At 46.4% G+C, this 19,363-nt stretch overlaps 1 protein-coding gene and 1 non-coding gene across 3 annotated transcripts in view; one reads left to right on the forward strand and one right to left on the reverse strand.

The window, feature by feature from the left end:
* Positions 1-19,363, reverse strand: part of LOC106572368 (plexin-A1) — a 269,207-nt gene that overhangs the window by 241,285 nt on the left and 8,559 nt on the right. The gene's annotated exons all lie outside the window — the stretch shown is intronic.
* trnae-uuc (transfer RNA glutamic acid (anticodon UUC)) lies at positions 9,057-9,152 on the forward strand. The gene is made up of 2 exons: positions 9,057-9,096; positions 9,117-9,152. It is a non-coding gene; the product is annotated as a tRNA-Glu (tRNA).

A 19,363-nucleotide genomic window follows, 5' to 3' on the forward strand; every position in this document is an offset into this window, starting at 1 on the left:
AGGCTGGCTGTGAGGCTGGCTGTGAGACTGGCTGTGAGGCGGGCTGTGAGGCGGGCTGTGAGGCGGGCTGTGAGGCTGGCTGTGAGACTGGCTGTGAGGCTGGCTGTGAGGCGGGCTGTGAGACTGGCTGTGAGGCTGGCTGTGAGGCGGGCTGAGGCGGGCTGTGAGGCGGGCTGTGAGGCTGGCTGTGAGGCGGGCTGTGAGGCTGGCTGTGAGGCTGGCTGTGAGGCTGGCTGTGTGACTTTGCACTGATGGCTGCTGCTGGATTGCTGCTGTTTCCAGTGTGGCTCTGCTGGCTTTTCATGCAAGGCCCTGAGTAAGAACAATTTGCGCGTTTTACACTGTACTGCATTCCATGCCTGACAGTGACCTCACAGACAGCTGCCTCCACACACACATAAACACACACACACCTACCCGCTCCTCGCAAGACGCCAGGCCTCCACATCATTCACACAGACAGACAGACACACACACACACACACACACACACACACACACACACACACACACACACACACACACACACACACACACACACACACACACACACACACACACACACACACACACACACACACACACACACACACACACACTTGTGTTTTTCAGGGATTAGTGCAGACAAGAGGCTCTGCCCCATCACGGATACATCAACTCAATGGCAGTTCAGTTCAGTTGGCCACTGGAGCAGCCAGCCAGCTAGGCCTCTCAATCCTGCACACGTGTGACACACACTCACACACACCAACAGCTTCACGGGGTAACAGGTGTTGACACAGACACACAGTCATTCACAGTGATGAAGGCTGGGAGTTAGAATCCTTAGAGTATGTACAGTAAGTATGTACAGTATGTTGATATTGTGAAATCCTCCTGAGTTGAGGGATTTAAAGGATCAAATATATTCTGAACCAGACTGGACTCAAGTCCTCACGTCCACTATCAGACCGTACACAATGCACTACAGACCAAACACAGCACACTACAGACCAAACACAGTACACTGCAGACTAAACACAATGCACTACAGACCAAAGACAGCACACTACAGACCAAACACAGTACACTGCAGACCAAACACAGTACACTGCAGATCAAACACAGTACACTGCAGACCAAACACAATGCACTGCACACCAAACACGATACACTACAGACCAAGCACAATGCACTGCAGACCAAACACAATGCACTGCAGACCAAACACAATGCACAACAGACAAACACAGTACACTACAGACCAAGAGCAAACACAATGCACTACAAACACAATGTACTCCTATTTTGTTGCCTTTCAACCTGGAATTAAAATAGATTTTTTTTGGAGGTTTGTATTTTTTGATTTACACAACACGCCTACCACTTTGAAGATGCAACATATGTTTTATTGTGAAACAAACAAGAAATAAGACAAAAAAACAGAACACTTGAGTGTGCATAACTATTCACAATACTTTGTAGAGCCACCTTTTGCTGCAATTACAGCTGCAAGTCTCTTGGGGTATGTCTCTATAAGCTTGGCACATCTAGCTACTGGGCCTTTTGCCCATTCTTCAAGGCAAAACTGCTCCAGCTCCTTCAAGTTGGATGGTTCCGCTGGTGTACAGTAATCTTTAAGTCATACCACATATTTTCAATTGGATTGAGGTCTGGGCTTTGACTAGGCCATTCCAAGACATTTAAATATTTCCCCTTAAACCACTCAAGTGTTATTTTAGCAGTTTGCTTAGGGTCATTGTCCTGCTGGAAGGTGAACCTCTTTCCCAGTCTCAAATCTCTGGAAGACTAAAACAGGTTACCCTCAAGGATTTCCCTGTATTTAGCGCCATCCATCATTCCTTCAATTCTGACCAGTTTCCCAGTCCCTGCCGATGAAAAACATCCCCACAGCATGATGCTGCCACCACCATGCTTCACTGTGGGGATGCCGTTCTCGGGGTGATGAGAGGTGTTGGGTTTGCGCCAGACGTAGCATTTTCCTTGATGGCCAAAAAGCTCAATTTTAGTCTCATCTGACCGGAGTACCTTCTTCAATATGTTTGGGGAGTCTCCCACATGCCTTTTGGCGAACACCAAATGTGCTTGCTTATTTTTTTCTTTAAGCAATGGCTTTTTTTTCTGGCCCCTCTTCCGTAAAGTCCAGCTCTGTGGAGTGTACGGCTTAAAGTGGTCCTATGGACAGATACTACAATCTCCGCTGTGGAGCTTTGCAGCTCCTTCAGGGTTATCTTTGGTTTCTTTGTTGCCTCTGATTAATGCCCTCCTTGCCTGGTCTGTGAGTTTTAGTGGGCGGCCCTCTTTTGGCAGGTTTGTTGTGGTGCCATATTCTTTCCATTTTTAATAATGGATTTAATGGTGCTCCGTGGGATGTTCAAAGTTTCGGATATTGTTTTATAACCCAACCCTGATCTGTACTTCTTCACATCTTTGTCCCTGACCTGTTTGGAGAGCTCCTTGGTCTTCATGGTGCTGCTTGCTTGGTGGTGCCCCTTGCTTAGTAGTGTTGTAGACTCTCTGGCCTTTTATATACAGATGTATATATATACTGAGATCATTTGACAGATCATGTGACACTTAGATTGCACACAGGTGGACTTTAGTTAACTAATTATGTGACTTCTGAAGGTAATTGGCTGCACCAGATCTTATTTAGGGGCTTCATAGCAAAGGGGGTGAATACATATGCACACACCACTTTTCAGTTTTGAATTTAAAAATATATTTTTTTTTATTTCACTTCACCAATTTGGACTATTTTGTGTATGTCCATTACATGAAATACAAATAAAAATCCATTTAAATTACACGTTGTAATGCAACAAAATAGGAAAAACGCCAAGGAGGATGAATACTTTTGCAAGGCACTGTATATTCCTGTGACCACTGTGTTGTGGGAAAGCACTCCTAAAAAACAGCAAACTGTGTGTCTCTGTGAAGATGGCAGTGTCATAATAAACTCTAAGGCACTCCAAGGAGAAAGCTATAAAGGAGACTGCCTAGCCTGGGTTTTTGGTCTGGCTGCTTAAAATCCACGGTCGCCTGACTTCCCAGGGAAGGTAGAGTCCAAAGCTATCACCCTGCAGGACGAACAGCAGCACAGCACTGCAAAACCAACCAGCTGGCGACTGAAAATGGGATAGATCAATCATTCTAGAAACCAATAGTTTCTTGCATTGTATGCACCCACATGCACTCAAAAGTGACATTCAAACACTGCCCATACCATACACCATACCATGCATTTATATAGTCCCCAAACATGTGTTGTCGTTGCTATGTTACCTAATAACAATGTGATATGAGTGTGGTAGAGCCTGGGAGATACAGCAGTACAGCAGCCACCCTCCTGCGGAATAGACAGTGTCAACACCCTCTCTCTTTGGATTGTCTAATACATTTCTGACAATGACCTCATTTTATAGCAGGAGTTAAAGCTCCACAGAATGCATAAAACCGGTTTCAATTGCACTAACTGAAGTCCAAAAGAAGACAAATACCCTTATTCTTCCCCGAAGGCTGGGCATCTTCATCCACTTTCCATTTGTGCATGGCAGAAGTATAGAAGTGTTCTCTCTCCCTCCCTTTTCCTTCCTCTCTATCCCTCTTCTCCCTCTCTCCCTCGCTCAGTCTCTCTCCCTCCCTTTTCCTCCCTCTCTATCCCTCTTCTCCCTCTCCCTCTCTCCCTCGCTCAGTCTCTCTCCCTCCCTTTTCCTCCCTCTCTATCCCTCTTCTCCCTCTCTCCCTCGCTCAGTCTCTCTCCCTCCCTTTTCCTCCCTCTCTATCCCTCTACTCCCTCTCTCCCTCGCTCAGTCTCTCTCCCTCCCTTTTCCTCCCTCTCTATCCCTCTTCTCCCTCTCTCCCTCGCTCAGTCTCTCTCCCTCCCTTTTCCTCCCTCTCTATCCCTCTACTCCCTCTCTCCCTCGCTCAGTCTCTCTCCCTCCCTTTTCCTCCCTCTCTATCCCTCTCTCCCTCTCCCTCTCTCCCTTGCTCAGTCTCTCTCCCTCCCTTTTCCTCCCTCTCTATCCCTCTTCTCCCTCTCCCTCTCTCCCTCGCTCAGTCTCTCTCCCTCCCTTTTCCTCCCTCTCTATCCCTCTTCTCCCTCTCTCCCTCGCTCAGTCTCTCTCCCTCCCTTTTCCTCCCTCTCTATCCCTCTTCTCCCTCTCCCTCTCTCAGTCTCTCTCCCTCCCTTTACCCCTCTCTCTCTGTCTGATGAGAGGGAAGCGATCCCTGATACAGGCTGAGAGCCGCCTTTTGACCGAGCAATACAAGCCTAACAGGACCAACTCATTTTCTTAAATGACACAATTACCACACTGCAGTTTGGAGCCAGCTTCGATTATCTACAGCAAATTCCATGATAAAATACAACATTTCTGGGCTTTTTGAAGCACTTAAAAACACTTCAGTGATTCTCTTTAGCATACAGTCAGAGGGATTTCAAATCCCAGAACAAGGCCTGTGAGGGAGAGCAGCTAGGTTTGTCAGCACACATTCCCAGTACTAGATCACATCCTCAGGCACTGTGCATTCTCCACTCACTGGCCTATTTACTTAAGCATGTGTGTGTGTGTGTGTGTGTGTGTGTGTGTGTGTGCGTGCGTGCGTGCGTGCGTGCGTGCGTGCGTGCGTGCGTGCGTGTTGGTTCTTCTATCCTTGTGGGGACCTAAAATCTCCAAAAGACCCCACAAGGATTGTTAAGCAAGGACAATTGTCCCTCATGGGGACATCTGCCATACCTGCATGAGGGCAAAGGCTATTTTAAGCTTAGGGGTTAGGTTTAGGGATAGGGTTACAATTATGGTTAGGGGTTAGGGTTAAGGTTAGGAAAATAATTAGGTTTAGGGGTAGGGAAAATACGATTTTGAATGGAAATACATTTTAGGTCCCCATGAGGATAGAAGAACATAACGTGTGTGTGTGCACGCGCGTGTGCATGTGTACATGTTTATACAGTTGTTCTTGACATGTTTAAGAAAGTGTAAGTGTTTGTATGCATTGGTTTAGGGATGTATGGGTTTGTACAGTGCCTTCAGAAAGTATTCATACCCCTTGACTTATTCCACATTTTGTTGTGTTACAGACTAATTCAAAATTGATTAAATATATTTTCTTCCTCACCCATCTACACACAATATCCCAGAAATGTTTGCTAATTTATTGATAATCAAATACAGACATATCTAATTTACATAAGTATTCATGCCCCTGAGTCAATACATGTTAGAATCACATTTGGCGGTGATTACAGCTGTGAGTGTTTCTGGGTAAAACTCTAAGAGCGTTACTAGTGCTGAGTGCTAGCGCTTTTTGAGGTTGGTTTGGTTTCGCTTTGATAATCACAAAATAATCACGGTTTTCCAACTGTAGATGTGTTCATACAGAAGGTAGCCTCATTACCTCACCCCACTGGCCTACACACAATACTCCATAATGTAAACGTGGTTGGTTCATACAGAAGGTAGCCTCACTACCTCACCCCACTGGCCTACACACAATACTCCATAATGTAAACGTGGTTGGTTCATACAGAAGGTAGCCTCACTACCTCACCCCACTGGCCTACACACAATACTCCATAATGTAAACGTGGAATTCTGTTTTTACACATTTTTACAAATTCATAGAAAATGTAAAGCTATTCAACTCCTTTATTATGACAAGCCTAAATAAGTTCAGGAGTAAAAATGTGCTTAACAAGTCACATAATGAGCTGCATGGACTCTGTGTGCAATAATAGTGTTTAACATGATTTTTGAATGACTACCTCATCTCTGTACCCCACACATACAATGATCTGCCTCAGTTGAGCAGTAAACCAGATTCAACCACGAAGACCAGGGAGGTTTTCCAATGACTCACACCTATTGGTAGATAGGTCTAAAAAAAGCAGACATTGAATATCCCTTTGAGCATGGTGAAGTTATTAATTACACTTTGAATTATATATCAATACCCCCAGGCACTTCAAAGATACAGGCGTCCTTCCTAACTCAGTCACCGGAGACAAATGAAACCACTCAGGGATTTTACCATGAGGTCAATGGTAACTTTAAAATGGTTACAGAGTGTAATGGCTGTGATAGGAGAAACCTGAGAATGAATCAAGAACACTGTAGTCACTACATAATACAAACCTAATTGACAGAGTGAAAAGAAGGGTGCCTGTACAGAATAAAAATCTTCCAAGGCACTAAAGTAATACTGCAAAGAATGTGGCAAAGCAATTCACTTTTTGTCCTAAATACAAAGTGTTGTGTTTGGGGCAAATCCAATACAACACATTACTGAGTACCACTCTCCATATTTTCAAGCATAGTGGTGGCTGCATCATGTTATGGGTGTGCCTGTAATCGTTAAGGACTGGGGAGTTTTTCAGGATAAAAAAAGAAACAGAATGGAGCTAAGTACAGGCAAAATCCTAGTGGAAAAGCTGGTGCAGTCTGCTTTCCACCAGACACTGGGAGATGGAAAACCTCCTCTGGTCTTTGTGGTTGAATCTGCATTTGAAATTCACTGCACGACCAAGGGACCTTACAGATAATTGTATGTGTGGTGTAGAGAGGAGGTAGTCATTCAAAAATCATGTTAAACACTATTATTGCACACAGAGTGAATCCATGCAACTTATTATGTGACTTGTTAATCACATTTGTTTATTTAGGCATGTCATAACAAAGGGGTTGAATACTTATTGACTCAAGACATTTCAGCTTTTCATTTATAATTAATTTGTAAAAAATGTGAAAAACAGAATTCCACAAAAAAAATCTACATTTAATCCATTACATTTTTTTGTTAAATAAAGAGAAATAACTTATTCAGACCCTTTGCTATGAGACTCGAAATTGAGCTCAGGTGCATCCTGTGTCCATTGATCATCCTTGAGATATTTCTACAACTTGATTGGAGTCCACCTGTGGTAAAATCTATTGATTGGACATGATTTGGAAAGGCACACACCTGTCTATATAAGGTATCACAGTTGACAGTGCATGTTAGAGCAAAAACCAAGCCATGAGGTTGAAGGAATTGTGTCGAGGCACAGAACTGGGGAAGGGTACCAAAAAATGTCTGCAGCATTGACGGTCCCCAAGAACACATTGGCCTGCATCATTCTGAAATGGAAGAAGTTTGGAACCACCAAGAATTTTCCTAGAGCTGGCCGCCCGGCCAAACTGAGCAATAGGGGTAGAAGGGCCTTGGTCAAGGAGATAAAACCAAGATTGAATAATTCTGTGGGGATGTTTTACAGCGGCAGGAACTGGGAGACTAGTCAGGATCGAGGGAAAGATTAACGGAGCAAGGTACAGAGAGATCCTTGATGAAAACCTGCTTCAGAGGACTCAGGACCTCAGAATGGGAGCGAAGGTTCACCTACCAGCAGGACAACGACCCTAAGCACACAGCCTAGACAACGCAGGAGTATCTCTGAATGTCCTTGAGTGGCCCAGCAAGAGCCCAATCTCTTTGAGAAACCTGAAAAAAGCTGTACAGCGACGCTCCCCATCAAACCTGACAGAGCTTAAGAGGATCTACAGAGAAGAGAGAAACTCCCCAAACACAGGTGTGCCAAGCTTGTAGCGTCATACCCAAGAAGACTTGAGGCTATAATCAATCCTAAAGGTGCTTCAACAAAGTACTGAGTAAAGTTTTATTTTAAACATTTGCAAACATTTCTAAAAACTTGTTTTTGCTTTTTCATTACGGGGTATTGTGTGTGATGGGGGGGGGGGTAATTTAATCAATGTTAGAATACGGCTGTAACGTAACTACTTTCCCAAATGAACTACATATACTACATATACTATATTATATATACTGAAAACATGTTATGACACTGAGCAGGAGACACACACACACACACAGTGAGGGAGAGTAGACCTGTTTGACAGACTGCAGGGAGGGAGAGTAGACCTGTTTGACAGACTGCAGGGAGGGAGAGTAGACCTGTTTGACAGACTGCAGGGAGGGAGAGTAGACCTGTTTGACAGACTGCAGCAGCACAGATCAGTTCCAACCAGTAGCCACCTTTATGACACACCCTCAGAGAGGAGGAAACGGGAGGAAACAGGAGAGGAGAAGGAGCAGGTTACCAGGCAAGCTTCCAACTGTAGATGTGTTCATGCAGAAGGTAGCCTCACTACCTCACCCCACTGAGCCAGAGTTGTTGTTTTGTTTTCATCCTGCTATCAGCTACAACAGGGAGGGTATGGTTTCACTGTGAAACAGCACCAGGCTATCTGGAATGTTTCTATGGCTCTCTTCACTACCATAGATGATTATGTTGTTCCTATGCATCTTAAAGTCACATGATTCATACACAACAGGATCTTAAGAAGCAGACATTCAGGTTCTAGCTGAAGAGCTCAGAGAGGAGTGACATGCTTGATTAAATGCTGCCACTTGAGGTGAGCAAACACGTACACACAGGGACACACATACACTGGGATAGACACACACACACACACACACACGCGCGCAGGCACACCATGATGCACCTAATTCCATTGGAAGAAGGGCGTTCATTTTAAATGCAGGGTCAGAGTCTAAAGGCGAATAATAGCTTCTAAAAATGTGTGTGCCTGTGAGTGTGCGTGCGTGCGTGCGTGCATGTGTGTGTCTGTGCGTATTTACGTGCGTGTATGTGTGCGCTTCAGCGTTTGTGGGCATCAGTCTGTGTGAACACCTCCGTGTCATCCCCGGCGCTCCGGTGACCTTTTCAGTTCCTGCCGCCTGAGTTTGTGATAACACAATTACACCAGGCTAATGAACAGAGCACCCAGATAAAGTACCCGCCACGCACACTTCCGCTCAGCGTTTCAATCTCTTTTAAAGGCTACATTTGCATCTTTAATATAAATGTAATTCCTCATTAATGTGCAGATGGCTGGTCAGATGAGAGTAGAGGGAAAATACACTACATGACCAAAAGTATGTGAACACCTGCTCGTCAAACTTCTCATTTCAAAATCATGGGCATTAATATGGAGTTGATCCCCCTTTGCTGCTATAACAGCCTCCATTCTTCCGGGAAGGCTTCCCACTAGACATAGGCCTTCCCTGTGGCTCAGTTGGTAGAGCATGGTGTTTTCAACGCCAGCATGGTGTGTGCAACACCAGGGTTGTGGGTTCGATTCCCACGGGGGGCCAGTACAATATAAAAGTTTAAAAAAATGTTTTTTTTAAATGTATGAAATGTATGCATTCACTACTGTAAGTCGCTCTGGATAAGAGCGTCTGCTAAATGACTAAAATGTAAATGTAGACTTGTTTCCATTTAGCCACAAGAGCATCAGTGAGGTCAGACACTGAGGTCAGACACTGATGTTGGGCGTTTAGGCCTGGCTCGCAGTCAGCGTTCCAATTCATCCCAAAAGTGTTCGGTGGGCTTGAGGTCAGGACTTTGTGAAGGCCAGTCAAGTTCTTCCACACCGATCTCAACAAACCATTTCTGTATGGACCTCGCTTTGTGCACAGGGGCATTGTTATGCTGAAACAGGAAAAGGCCTTCACCAAACTGTTGCCACAAAGTTGGAAGCACAGAATCGTCTAGAATGTCATTGTACGCTGTAGCGTCAAAATTTCCCTTCACTGGAACTAAGGGGCCTAGCCTGAAACATGAAAAACAACCCCAAACCATTATTTCTCCTCCACCAAACGTTACAGTTGGCACTATGCATTGGGGCATTGTGGTAGCGTTCTCCTGGCATCCGCTAAACCCAGATTTTTCCGTCGGACTACCAGATGGTGAAGCGGGATTCATCACTCCAGAGAACGCGTTTCCACTGCTCCAGTCCAATGGCAACGAGCTTTACACCACTCCAGCTGATGCTTGGCATTGCGCATGGTGATCTTAGGTTTGTATGTGGCTGCTTGGCCATGGAAACCCATGTCATTAAGCTTCCGACGAACAGTTCTTGTGCTGACGTTGCTTCCAGAGGCAGTTTGGAACTCCGTAGTGAATGTTGCAACCGGGGACAGACGATTTTTACGGGCTACGTGCTTCAGCAGTCGTTGTTGCTCCTAGACGTTTCCACTTCATAATAACAGCACTTACAGTTGACCGGGGCAGCTCTAGCAGGGCAGAAATATGATGAATTGACTTGTTGGAAAGGTGGTATCCTATGACGGTGCCATGTTGAAAGTCACTGAGCTCTTCAGTAAGGCCATTCTACTGCCAATGTTTGTCTATGGAGACTTTATACACCTGTCAGCAACGGGTGTGGCTGAAATAGCCGAATCCACTAATTTGAAGGGTTGTCCACATACGTTTGTATATATAGTGTATTTAAATCTACACCCTCCTCCTCTCCCTCCTCCCTGCCTCCACTGCCCTCTGTGCTCTGACTATGTGCCCTCGTATTAACCATGCTTGCTTTTCAAAGGACATGCTAAGAGATTAAACTAATATAGACCAATGGCTGAGTGAAACTGAATGTCACCCATAGAGGACCCGTCCATTTTTAAATGGAAAAGTGCATTACTTCATCTAGGAGTAATGCACTATTGTGACAGTGATCGACCATAGTGGACCCAAGTGAAGATTCCAGACATTGAAGATTCCACCGTGGAGGTTTGTAAGGGAATCTTTCAGGGCTGTGGAATGTATGTAAGGGAATCCTTCAGGGCTGTGGAGGTTTGCAAGGGAATCCTTCAGGGCTGTGGAGGTTTGCAAGGGAATCCTTCAGGGCTGTGGAGGTTTGCAAGGGAATCCTTCAGGGCTGTGGAGGTTTGCAAGGGAATCCTTCAGGGCTGTTGAGGTTTGCAAGGGAATCCTTCAGGGCTGTGGAGGTTTGTAAGGGAATCCTTCAGGACTGTGGAGGTTTGTAAGGGAATCCTTCTGGGCTGTGGAGGTTTGTAAGGGAATCCTTCAGGGCTGTGGAGGTTTGTAAGGGAATCCTTCAGGACTGTGGAGGTTTGTAAGGGAATCCTTCTGGGCTGTGGAGGTTTGTAAGGGAATCCTTCAGGACTGTGGAGGTTTGTAAAGGAATCCTTCAGGACTGTGGAGGTTTGTAAGGGAATCCTTCTGGGCTGTGGAGGTTTGTAAGGGAATCCTTCTGGGCTGTGGAGGTTTGTAAGGGAATCCTTCAGGGCTGTGGAGGTTTGTAAGGGAATCCTTCAGGACTGTGGAGGTTTGTAAGGGAATCCTTCTGGGCTGTGGAGGTTTGTAAGGGAATCCTTCAGGACTGTGGAGGTTTGTAAGGGAATCCTTCAGGGCTGTGGAGGTTTGTAAGGGAATCCTTCTGGGCTGTGGAGGTTTGTAAGGGAATCCTTCAGGGCTGTGGAGGTTTGTAAGGGAATCCTTCAGGGCTGTGGAGGTTTGCAAGGGAATCCTTCAGGACTGTGGAGGTTTGTAAGGGAATCCTTCTGGGCTGTGGAGGTTTGTAAGGGAATCCTTCTGGGCTGTGGAGGTTTGTAAGGGAATCCTTCAGGGCTGTGGAGGTATGTAAGGGAATCCTTCAGGGCTGTGGAGGTTTGTAAGGGAATCCTTCTGGGCTCTCTGGCACGGAGCTGCTCTAGCTGCTGTGGTTGTGGCTCTGATTAGTGCAGCTAGGGCCTGAAAGCATTCCAGCTATGCAAGGCCAGAGCCGGGGGAATAGGGGATAGGGTTAGCATGGTTCCACGCCTTATAGAGCTTATTATAATAATACATAAAAGAGGAACTGATGAAAGAACATGCCTGTTTCCTTTAGGGCCTTTACTGACCCCTGCGCCTCTACCATCCCTGGGGGAATAACACTCTACTGGAGCTGCACGAGAGCGAAGGGGTGGAGGGGGGTTGATCTCTGTCAGGTTGGTGGCCTCTGATATGTGGTAAAGGCTTGTAATTCAGGCAATTCATCCAATCATGCAATTAATTAAATTCACTACACCTCTGAAGTATAAACAGCCGTGGGTGGCCCACTGGGGAATATAAGCCTGGATAATATAGCCATCTGTCTGGGTCTATACCACAATAATGTACTGACATGCATTTACATGTAGGATTAAGTTATACTACCACATTACTGGAGGAATTTAGTAGAATCTACTCATTTAGTAGAATGATTACTTGGGGGGGGGGCAGAAACAGAACAGACACCCTGAGTTTCCTGTTCCACCAGCATCACCTGTCTCCACGGCTCTCTGTCTGTGAGTTGTTGCACATCTGGAGCCAACTGGGACAGTACATCCACACCCCCACTAATCACTGAGCAAACATTCAGGAGACTCGCAACAAAAACAGGATTTTACGTAAACCAACATAGCATTCCCCAAGTCTCTCTATTGCTGTGTTAGTTGTACACAACAGGATTCATTTGGGTTGTAACAGTTGATAAGAAAGCCCTCCTGACATTGCGACGTATTGGTGGCCCAGACATAAACAGAGCCATTGTTCCTGGCCTGCTCACTCTTCCTCCCGGCCCAGGGGATCCACTCATCACACGAGTCTTGCAGCCACGCACGACTCAGGGAAACAGGGAAGAATGGCTGTGGAGTCCGTAAAACTAGCTAGGGTTTAGGAGAGTTTTGACCTTAAGAAAACACTCTCACAGTCATGTAAACTACACAGCAGTCATGCAACCAGTCCCCTATGTGCACACAACCCCCCCGAACAGCTGTCGTACTAGCTACTATCCCACAGTAAAACATACCAGTCATCCATGACTGGGACTGGGGTCCTTCAGCATCCTAAAGGCCAACACACAAGGGGTCCTGGGTTAGTGAGGGTAGAGACTAGGCCTGCTGTGGATCATACCCTGCACATCTCTGCAGAGCTGTGAATCCAAACGATCTCAAATAGATCTCTGTTATCAGGCCTGGGGTTAGCAGGCGGACACAGAGCTCTATATCTAATGACCAACACAAAATCCACAACTTGAGATGGGATCACACTTTCAAATGACACAGGGACCCAGGTCAGTGGGACAAAGCTGAAACTCACACAGTCACACACACAACATCTGTCACGGGTGTAAAGCTGTGTTTCTCCTCACTCAGTCACACCCAGACAGATAGACATACACAAACACACATAGATATAAATAGAAACACATACACAGACGCGTAAAAACAGCACAAAAGATTGCAAAGAGAAGTTTACATTTACTGACAGAAATCTCTTCATCTCACTTTGTGGCCGTCTCAGTATCAACCAATTCACTTTCCTAAAAAAATCCCCTGGAGTGAGTGATGTGCTAAGCCCCTGCTAAACTTAAACCTAAATTCTGCTCCAGTGACCATTGATCCCTGAACCACTGCAGCGGCCAGAAGGATTTCTAAGGCTGACAGCTGTTTGGGCTGAGGCTGAGGGCTGAGGCTGGGGGCTGAGGCTGGAGGCTGAGGGCTGAGGCTGGAGGCTGAGGGCTGAGGCTGGGGGCTGAGGCTGGGGTCTGAGGGCTGGGGTCTGAGGGCTGAGGCTGAGGGCTGAGGCTGGGGGCTGAGGGCTAGAGGCTGAGGGCTGAGGGCTGAGGCTGGAGGCTGAGGGCTGAGGATGGAGGCTGAGGATGGAGGCTGGGGCTGGGGGCTGAGGCTGAGGGCTGAGGCTGAGGGCTGAGGCTGAGGGCTGAGGCTGTATGGGGTAGTTAATCATGGTTAACAGTCATCCTCTCCTCCTCTCCTCATCGTCATGCTGCCATGGCATGGCTGTCACGCCCCAATGATACACCGGACAAACACTGCAGTTAGTTCTTTCACAAATAAACAAGAGACTGATGGCAATGAGAACGAGCTACATCATTCTACCATGACCGCACCAGTTTGAGGCTGGCTAGCGTCTCTCTCTTTCCTTTCCAAGCTGTGAAATGTGGAAAACATGTGGTAAGAGCACAGGAGGACGCCTGGCAGCAGTGCCTGGGTAAAGTCAAACACCCATGCTGTATGTCCAACAACAAAATAGCACCTTGTCTGTAATTGTCAAAATTCTTAGTTTGCCGATGCCAGCTGCAGTCTGAAATGCTGAGATGGGCCAATTAAGCTTCATGAGGCCCTGAATGGATCTCTTTTCGCTCATTTACTTCTATCATGGATTTAAAAAGAATTTTGCTACCAGGGGTAAAACATCTGACAATCGTCAGCACAGTTCCACTGTAATGTGATTGAGGTCTAATGTGGCTGCAGGTGACCAACTGAAATGCAGGTAAACAAACACACATCCTGAAACCACCTCCTATGCAGAGACAGCCAGAGGCACACAGCTGGTCTGTTCTCCTTCTCCCCTGAACTATGATGGTTAGCAGGGAAACGTGAAGAGAATCTCATCAGGAGGAAGGAATGTGAACCCTGACCCTGGCCCGCGACCCACAGCAGGCCAGGGCCTTCATTGGGCTGCCAGTATAATCATTTCCAGAGCAGGCCATTCGGACCGGCAGAGAGAGGGGGAAGGGGAGGGGGGGGAGAAGGGGGCTTCAAAGCCTGCTGGGTAACGTCTGCATACACCAGGTCTGCTAAAGGAATCACGCTGCTGATGTTCACTAGAACAGGCCATGTTTCTCAGCCCATGACTCACTCCTCCTCCACCTCCACACCACCACTGACTGGCTTCTCTCCACACCATGTCCGACCAGAATGTTACAGGAACACAGAACACTGCCTGGCTAGTGCTACATCCCTGCATGTCATAGCAACACCAGCTACCTACTAAACTAGAGCAGAGCGTTGCTCGGCGACACAGAAAAACCAGTGGTGTCGAAGAAGCGTTATTAATCAAATCAAATCAAAGGTTATTTGTCACATGCGCCGAATACAGCAGGTGTAAACCTTACAGTGAAATGCTTACTTACAAACCCTTGACCAACAATGCTTTAAGGAAGTTAAGAAAAAAAATGTAAATAAGTGTTAAGTAAAAAATTGCTAAGTAAAAAAATAGAAAACAAAAGTAACAAATAATTAAAAAGCAGCAGTAAAATAGCAAGCGAGGCTATATACAGGGGGTACAGGAACAGAGTCAATGTGCGGGGGCACCAGTTACCGTAATTTCCGGACTATTAAGCGCACCTGAATATAAGCCGCACCCACTGAATTAAAAAAAAATATATTATTTTGAACATAAATAAGCCGCACATGTCTATAAGCCGCAGGTGCCTACCGGTACATTGAAAAAATGAACTTTACACAGGCTTTAACGAAACACGGCTTGTAACAAAAATAAATAGGCTTTAACGAAACACGGCTTGTAACAAAAAATAAAAAATTAGCAGTAAGCTTTAGTTGTCTTTTTGCACTGAGTCAATTCCTCACGCTGCTGTTTCCAACGTCTTATCATCGACTCATTAAGACCAAGCTCCCGTGCAGCAGCTCTATTTCCTTTTCCAACAGCCAGATCAATCGCCTTCAACTTGAAAGCTGCATCATATGCATTTCTCCGTGTCTTTGCCATGATGAGGGTGACAAAATGACTACCGTAATCAGAATGATGGGAAGTTTGAGAGCGCTCGATTTAATCTAAACAGTAAACAAAAAAGTTGTTTGACCTTAACCCGTTCGGCAATTTCATTGGTCTAATGAAAGCTTCATGCCGCCAAAAAACTGAGCACGTCACAGAATGTGTTTTTTTTTTTTTTTTTTTTACTTGAAAGAGGGAAAAATCCATATATTAGCCGCGTCATTGTTTAAGCCGCGAGGTTCAAAGCGTGGGAAAAAAGTTGCGGCTTATAGTCCGGAATTTACGGTAGTTGAGGTAATTGAGGTAATATGTACATGTAGGTAGAGTTAAAGTGACTATGCATAGATTTTAAACAGAGAGTAGCAGCATCGTAAAAGAAGGGTCTGGGTAGCCCTTTGATTAGCTGTTCAGGAGTATTATGGCTTGGGGGTAGAAGCTGTAAGAAGCCTTTTCGACCTTGACTTGGCGCTCCGGTACCGCTTGCCGTGCGGTAGCAGAGAGAACAGTCTATGACTGGGGTGGCTGGAGTCTTTGACAATTTTTAGGGCCTTCCTCTGACACCACCTGATATAGAGGTCCTGGATGGCAGGAAGCTTGGCCCCAGTGATGTACTGGGCCATACGCACTACCCTCTGTAGTGCCTTGCGGTCGGAGGCCGAGCAGTTGCCATACCAGGAAGTGATGCAACCAGTCAGGATGCTCTCGATGGTGCAGCTGTAGAAACTTTTGAGTATCTGAGGACCCAATCCGTGAAGGCCTGGTAAATGATAGGTCACCCAGCATGGTAACATTGAAAAATGGCACTCTTTATTCTGACCTTTCATTTAACTCTTTCAAATCCCCACAGAAGGGTGCACGCTTTCACACATTCCTCTGGAGATGCATGGTGGTACCATTTGTGTGTGTGTGTGTGTGTGTGTGTGTGTGTGTGTGTGTGTGTGTGTGTGTGTGTGTGTGTGTGTGTGTGTGTGTGTGTGTGTGTGTGTAGGATTAATCCTACACGTAGAGATCTGGAAACGTATAGCCTTGGCCTGGTCATCTGTCCATCAGATGCATGTGACTGGGAGCTCCTCTGCTCAGACATGGAGGCAAGGATTCCAAACCCTATGACCGTCTCAGGCCTTGTGGCGTTAGCGAGCAGGGGGCTTTGGACTGCACCGTGATACATCAGGAGGAGCAGGACAAAGCCATGAATAAATACATGAGTTAAACAAAGGGAGAAGGGAAATATCCTTTTCCTGCATGTTGCGGTCTGCAGGATAACCCATCCCTCCCAGAGAGATCAATAGGCTAATTCAAATCCTTTAATGGGGTATTAATTAGGAGATTACTGAACGAACAGCAGATTGCACTTCACCACTTCACCCCTCCTTGGTCTGCACTGCAGATATCAGTGGAGACCACTGTCTTAGGACAGGACCGTATTTGGACCAGAGCTCAACCACACCTCACACACTGCTGGTCCAATGTCAGTATAGACCTCGGTCAGAAGACATGACATCTGGACAAGAACTCAACCACAGCTCCCCTCACACACTGCTGGTCCAAAAGACAGTGGAGAATGCTGTCAGAGGACATGACCACATATGGACCAGAGCTCAACCACACCTCACACACAGTTGGTCCCATGTCATTAGAGCCTAAACAATGCATCTGACAGGGAAGGATAGAGGCCCCAGAGCTGTGAGAGTGGTTAACAAGCTACCCCTCACCCTGTTTACCAGGCCCATATCCCCTTCTGAAGACAGCATCCCTCCACACTTCTAGTGTTGTGATGACACCAGATGTCAATCACTTCAGCACTGAGGCAAACACCACAGACAGACAGACAGACAGACAGACAGACAGACAGACAGACAGACAGACAGACAGACAGACAGACAGACAGACAGACAGACAGACAGACAGACAGACAGACAGACAGACAGACAGACAGACAGACAGACAGACAGACAGACAGACAGACAGACAGACAGACAGACAGACAGACAGACAGAGGGAAGGGAACGTAAGGGGGTTGCTGCTGCTGCTGCGGGAAAGTGTGAATCCTTGTGGTGATAAACAAATAAACACAAGGCCGTTTCAGCCACAGTACTCCGACAGGGGGTGAACTAGGGACTCTTAGCCCAGCTGTGGGAGGCTAGTGTTGGGGGAACACCCCCTCTACGCTCCCCTCTCCTCCCTCCAGAACCAAGGTCTGTCCTCCCTGTCCTGTCCCCACAGAGAGATGATTTGTTGGACTAGTGGCGTCCTTACCACCGGGCCTCCCCAGGGCCAGGCTCGTCCTGTGAGCCACACTCTCTATTAGTCTTACTTACAGACCTGACCTGGCCTGCTGAATTATTCACAGCCCTCTGTACACAGAGCAACAGCCTGGTAATAGACTTAATGCAGTATATCAGAGAGGAGAGAGGAAATGACAAAATAAAGATCTAGAAGTAATAGTAGTAAATTAGCAACACATAGGAATAATGCTGAGTTGTTCCAAAGAATAAACTACTGACTTTACTTTAGTTTCACAACAGGGAATAATTCATAGAAGGCTGTACACACACACACACACACACACACACACACACACACACACACACACACACACACACACACACACACACACACACACAGACACACACACAGACACACACACACACACAGACACACACACACAGTGTAGACACACACACACACAGAATGTAGCAGCAAGTGTCTTAGTGTGGCGGTGTTCTCATTAGAAACCCGACCTGCCTGGAGCAGAGCTTCCTCAGCTAGTCTCAGCTGAGATCACTAAACAAACACTCTTCAAAATGCATTTGGAAAGATAAAACAGCATAAGTCGGGAAATGTGTTGAGTGAATTCATCTCCATGCATTTCTACAGCCTCCTCTCACAGAATGCTACAACAGCAAAAGCTAATGATAGGAGATAGCAGGTAGCAGATGGTAGTGTGTGTGTGTTAGCCTGGATCTACGGACTGATAAGGCTGAGAGATATGCTGATATTGAAACAGAGAAGGGTCCTGGAGTAGCAGCGGTGGGGGTAGGGGGACAGGGTCTTTTCAAGTGCAAAGCTCCCTCCCACTAGGAGGTTCGAAGCATCTGAGCTAGACAGGGGGGCATACTGGCCTTGAGGCCTCGGTACCCAGACCAGACCCGTCTCTGAGCTGCTATACAGAGCCAACAGCAGAGTGGGTTAGGATACTAGTCCAGATAAGAACACTGAGTCCTGATAGGGCTAGGCTAGCACTATGTTATCAAACCACACCAAGGTCATTGGAACAGCCTTTTTATTATTGAAGTAGTGTAATAATAACTTCCACTTAGAGGTATGTGTGCTCATACACACACACATGCACGCACGCACGCACCACACACACAGCCACTTTTGCCTTTGACTAAGCACTCAACAGAATGAGGTGGGCAAGCCAGTGTCCTAATCAGGAGGAGTGTTATGCATGCTGACTAAGATGTTCCCAGGCTCCTGCCCACACGGTCACTGTCGTAGTCACCATCAGACTCGTCATCCCAGGAAAGCCCTTCCTCTCCTCCCCTCTCCCCTCCTCTCCTCTCCCCTCCTCCCCTCCCCTCACCTCTCCTCTCCTCTTTTCTGCTAGCCAAGGAAAACAGCGGATCAGGATAGGAGATGTGTCTCAAAACTATGTGAGGAAAAAATCTGATTTGGCCATGGCCCAGGGCTATAATATGATATGAATTGTGAAGGATGATGGGAGATGTTGCCTGACGACTCACCCTGAATTTATTTCCACTGCTTTATCGATAGCTACCTACTGCCATCCTTGAAGAATTTCCCACTGGGCACACACTGGTTGAATCACCGTTGTTTCCACGTCATTTCAATGAAATTACATTCAACCAATGTGGATTAGACATTGAATTGACGTCTGTGCCCAGTGGGTTGTGTGACATTAAAATGAGGGGCATTGTCAAAAACAAATTCATAACTGATTGGATGGTCTCTAACAAATCTAACCAATCAGAG

The sequence above is a fragment of the Salmo salar genome, chromosome ssa15 (genome assembly GCF_905237065.1).
Source record: "Salmo salar chromosome ssa15, Ssal_v3.1, whole genome shotgun sequence".
Lineage (NCBI taxonomy): Eukaryota > Metazoa > Chordata > Actinopteri > Salmoniformes > Salmonidae > Salmo > Salmo salar.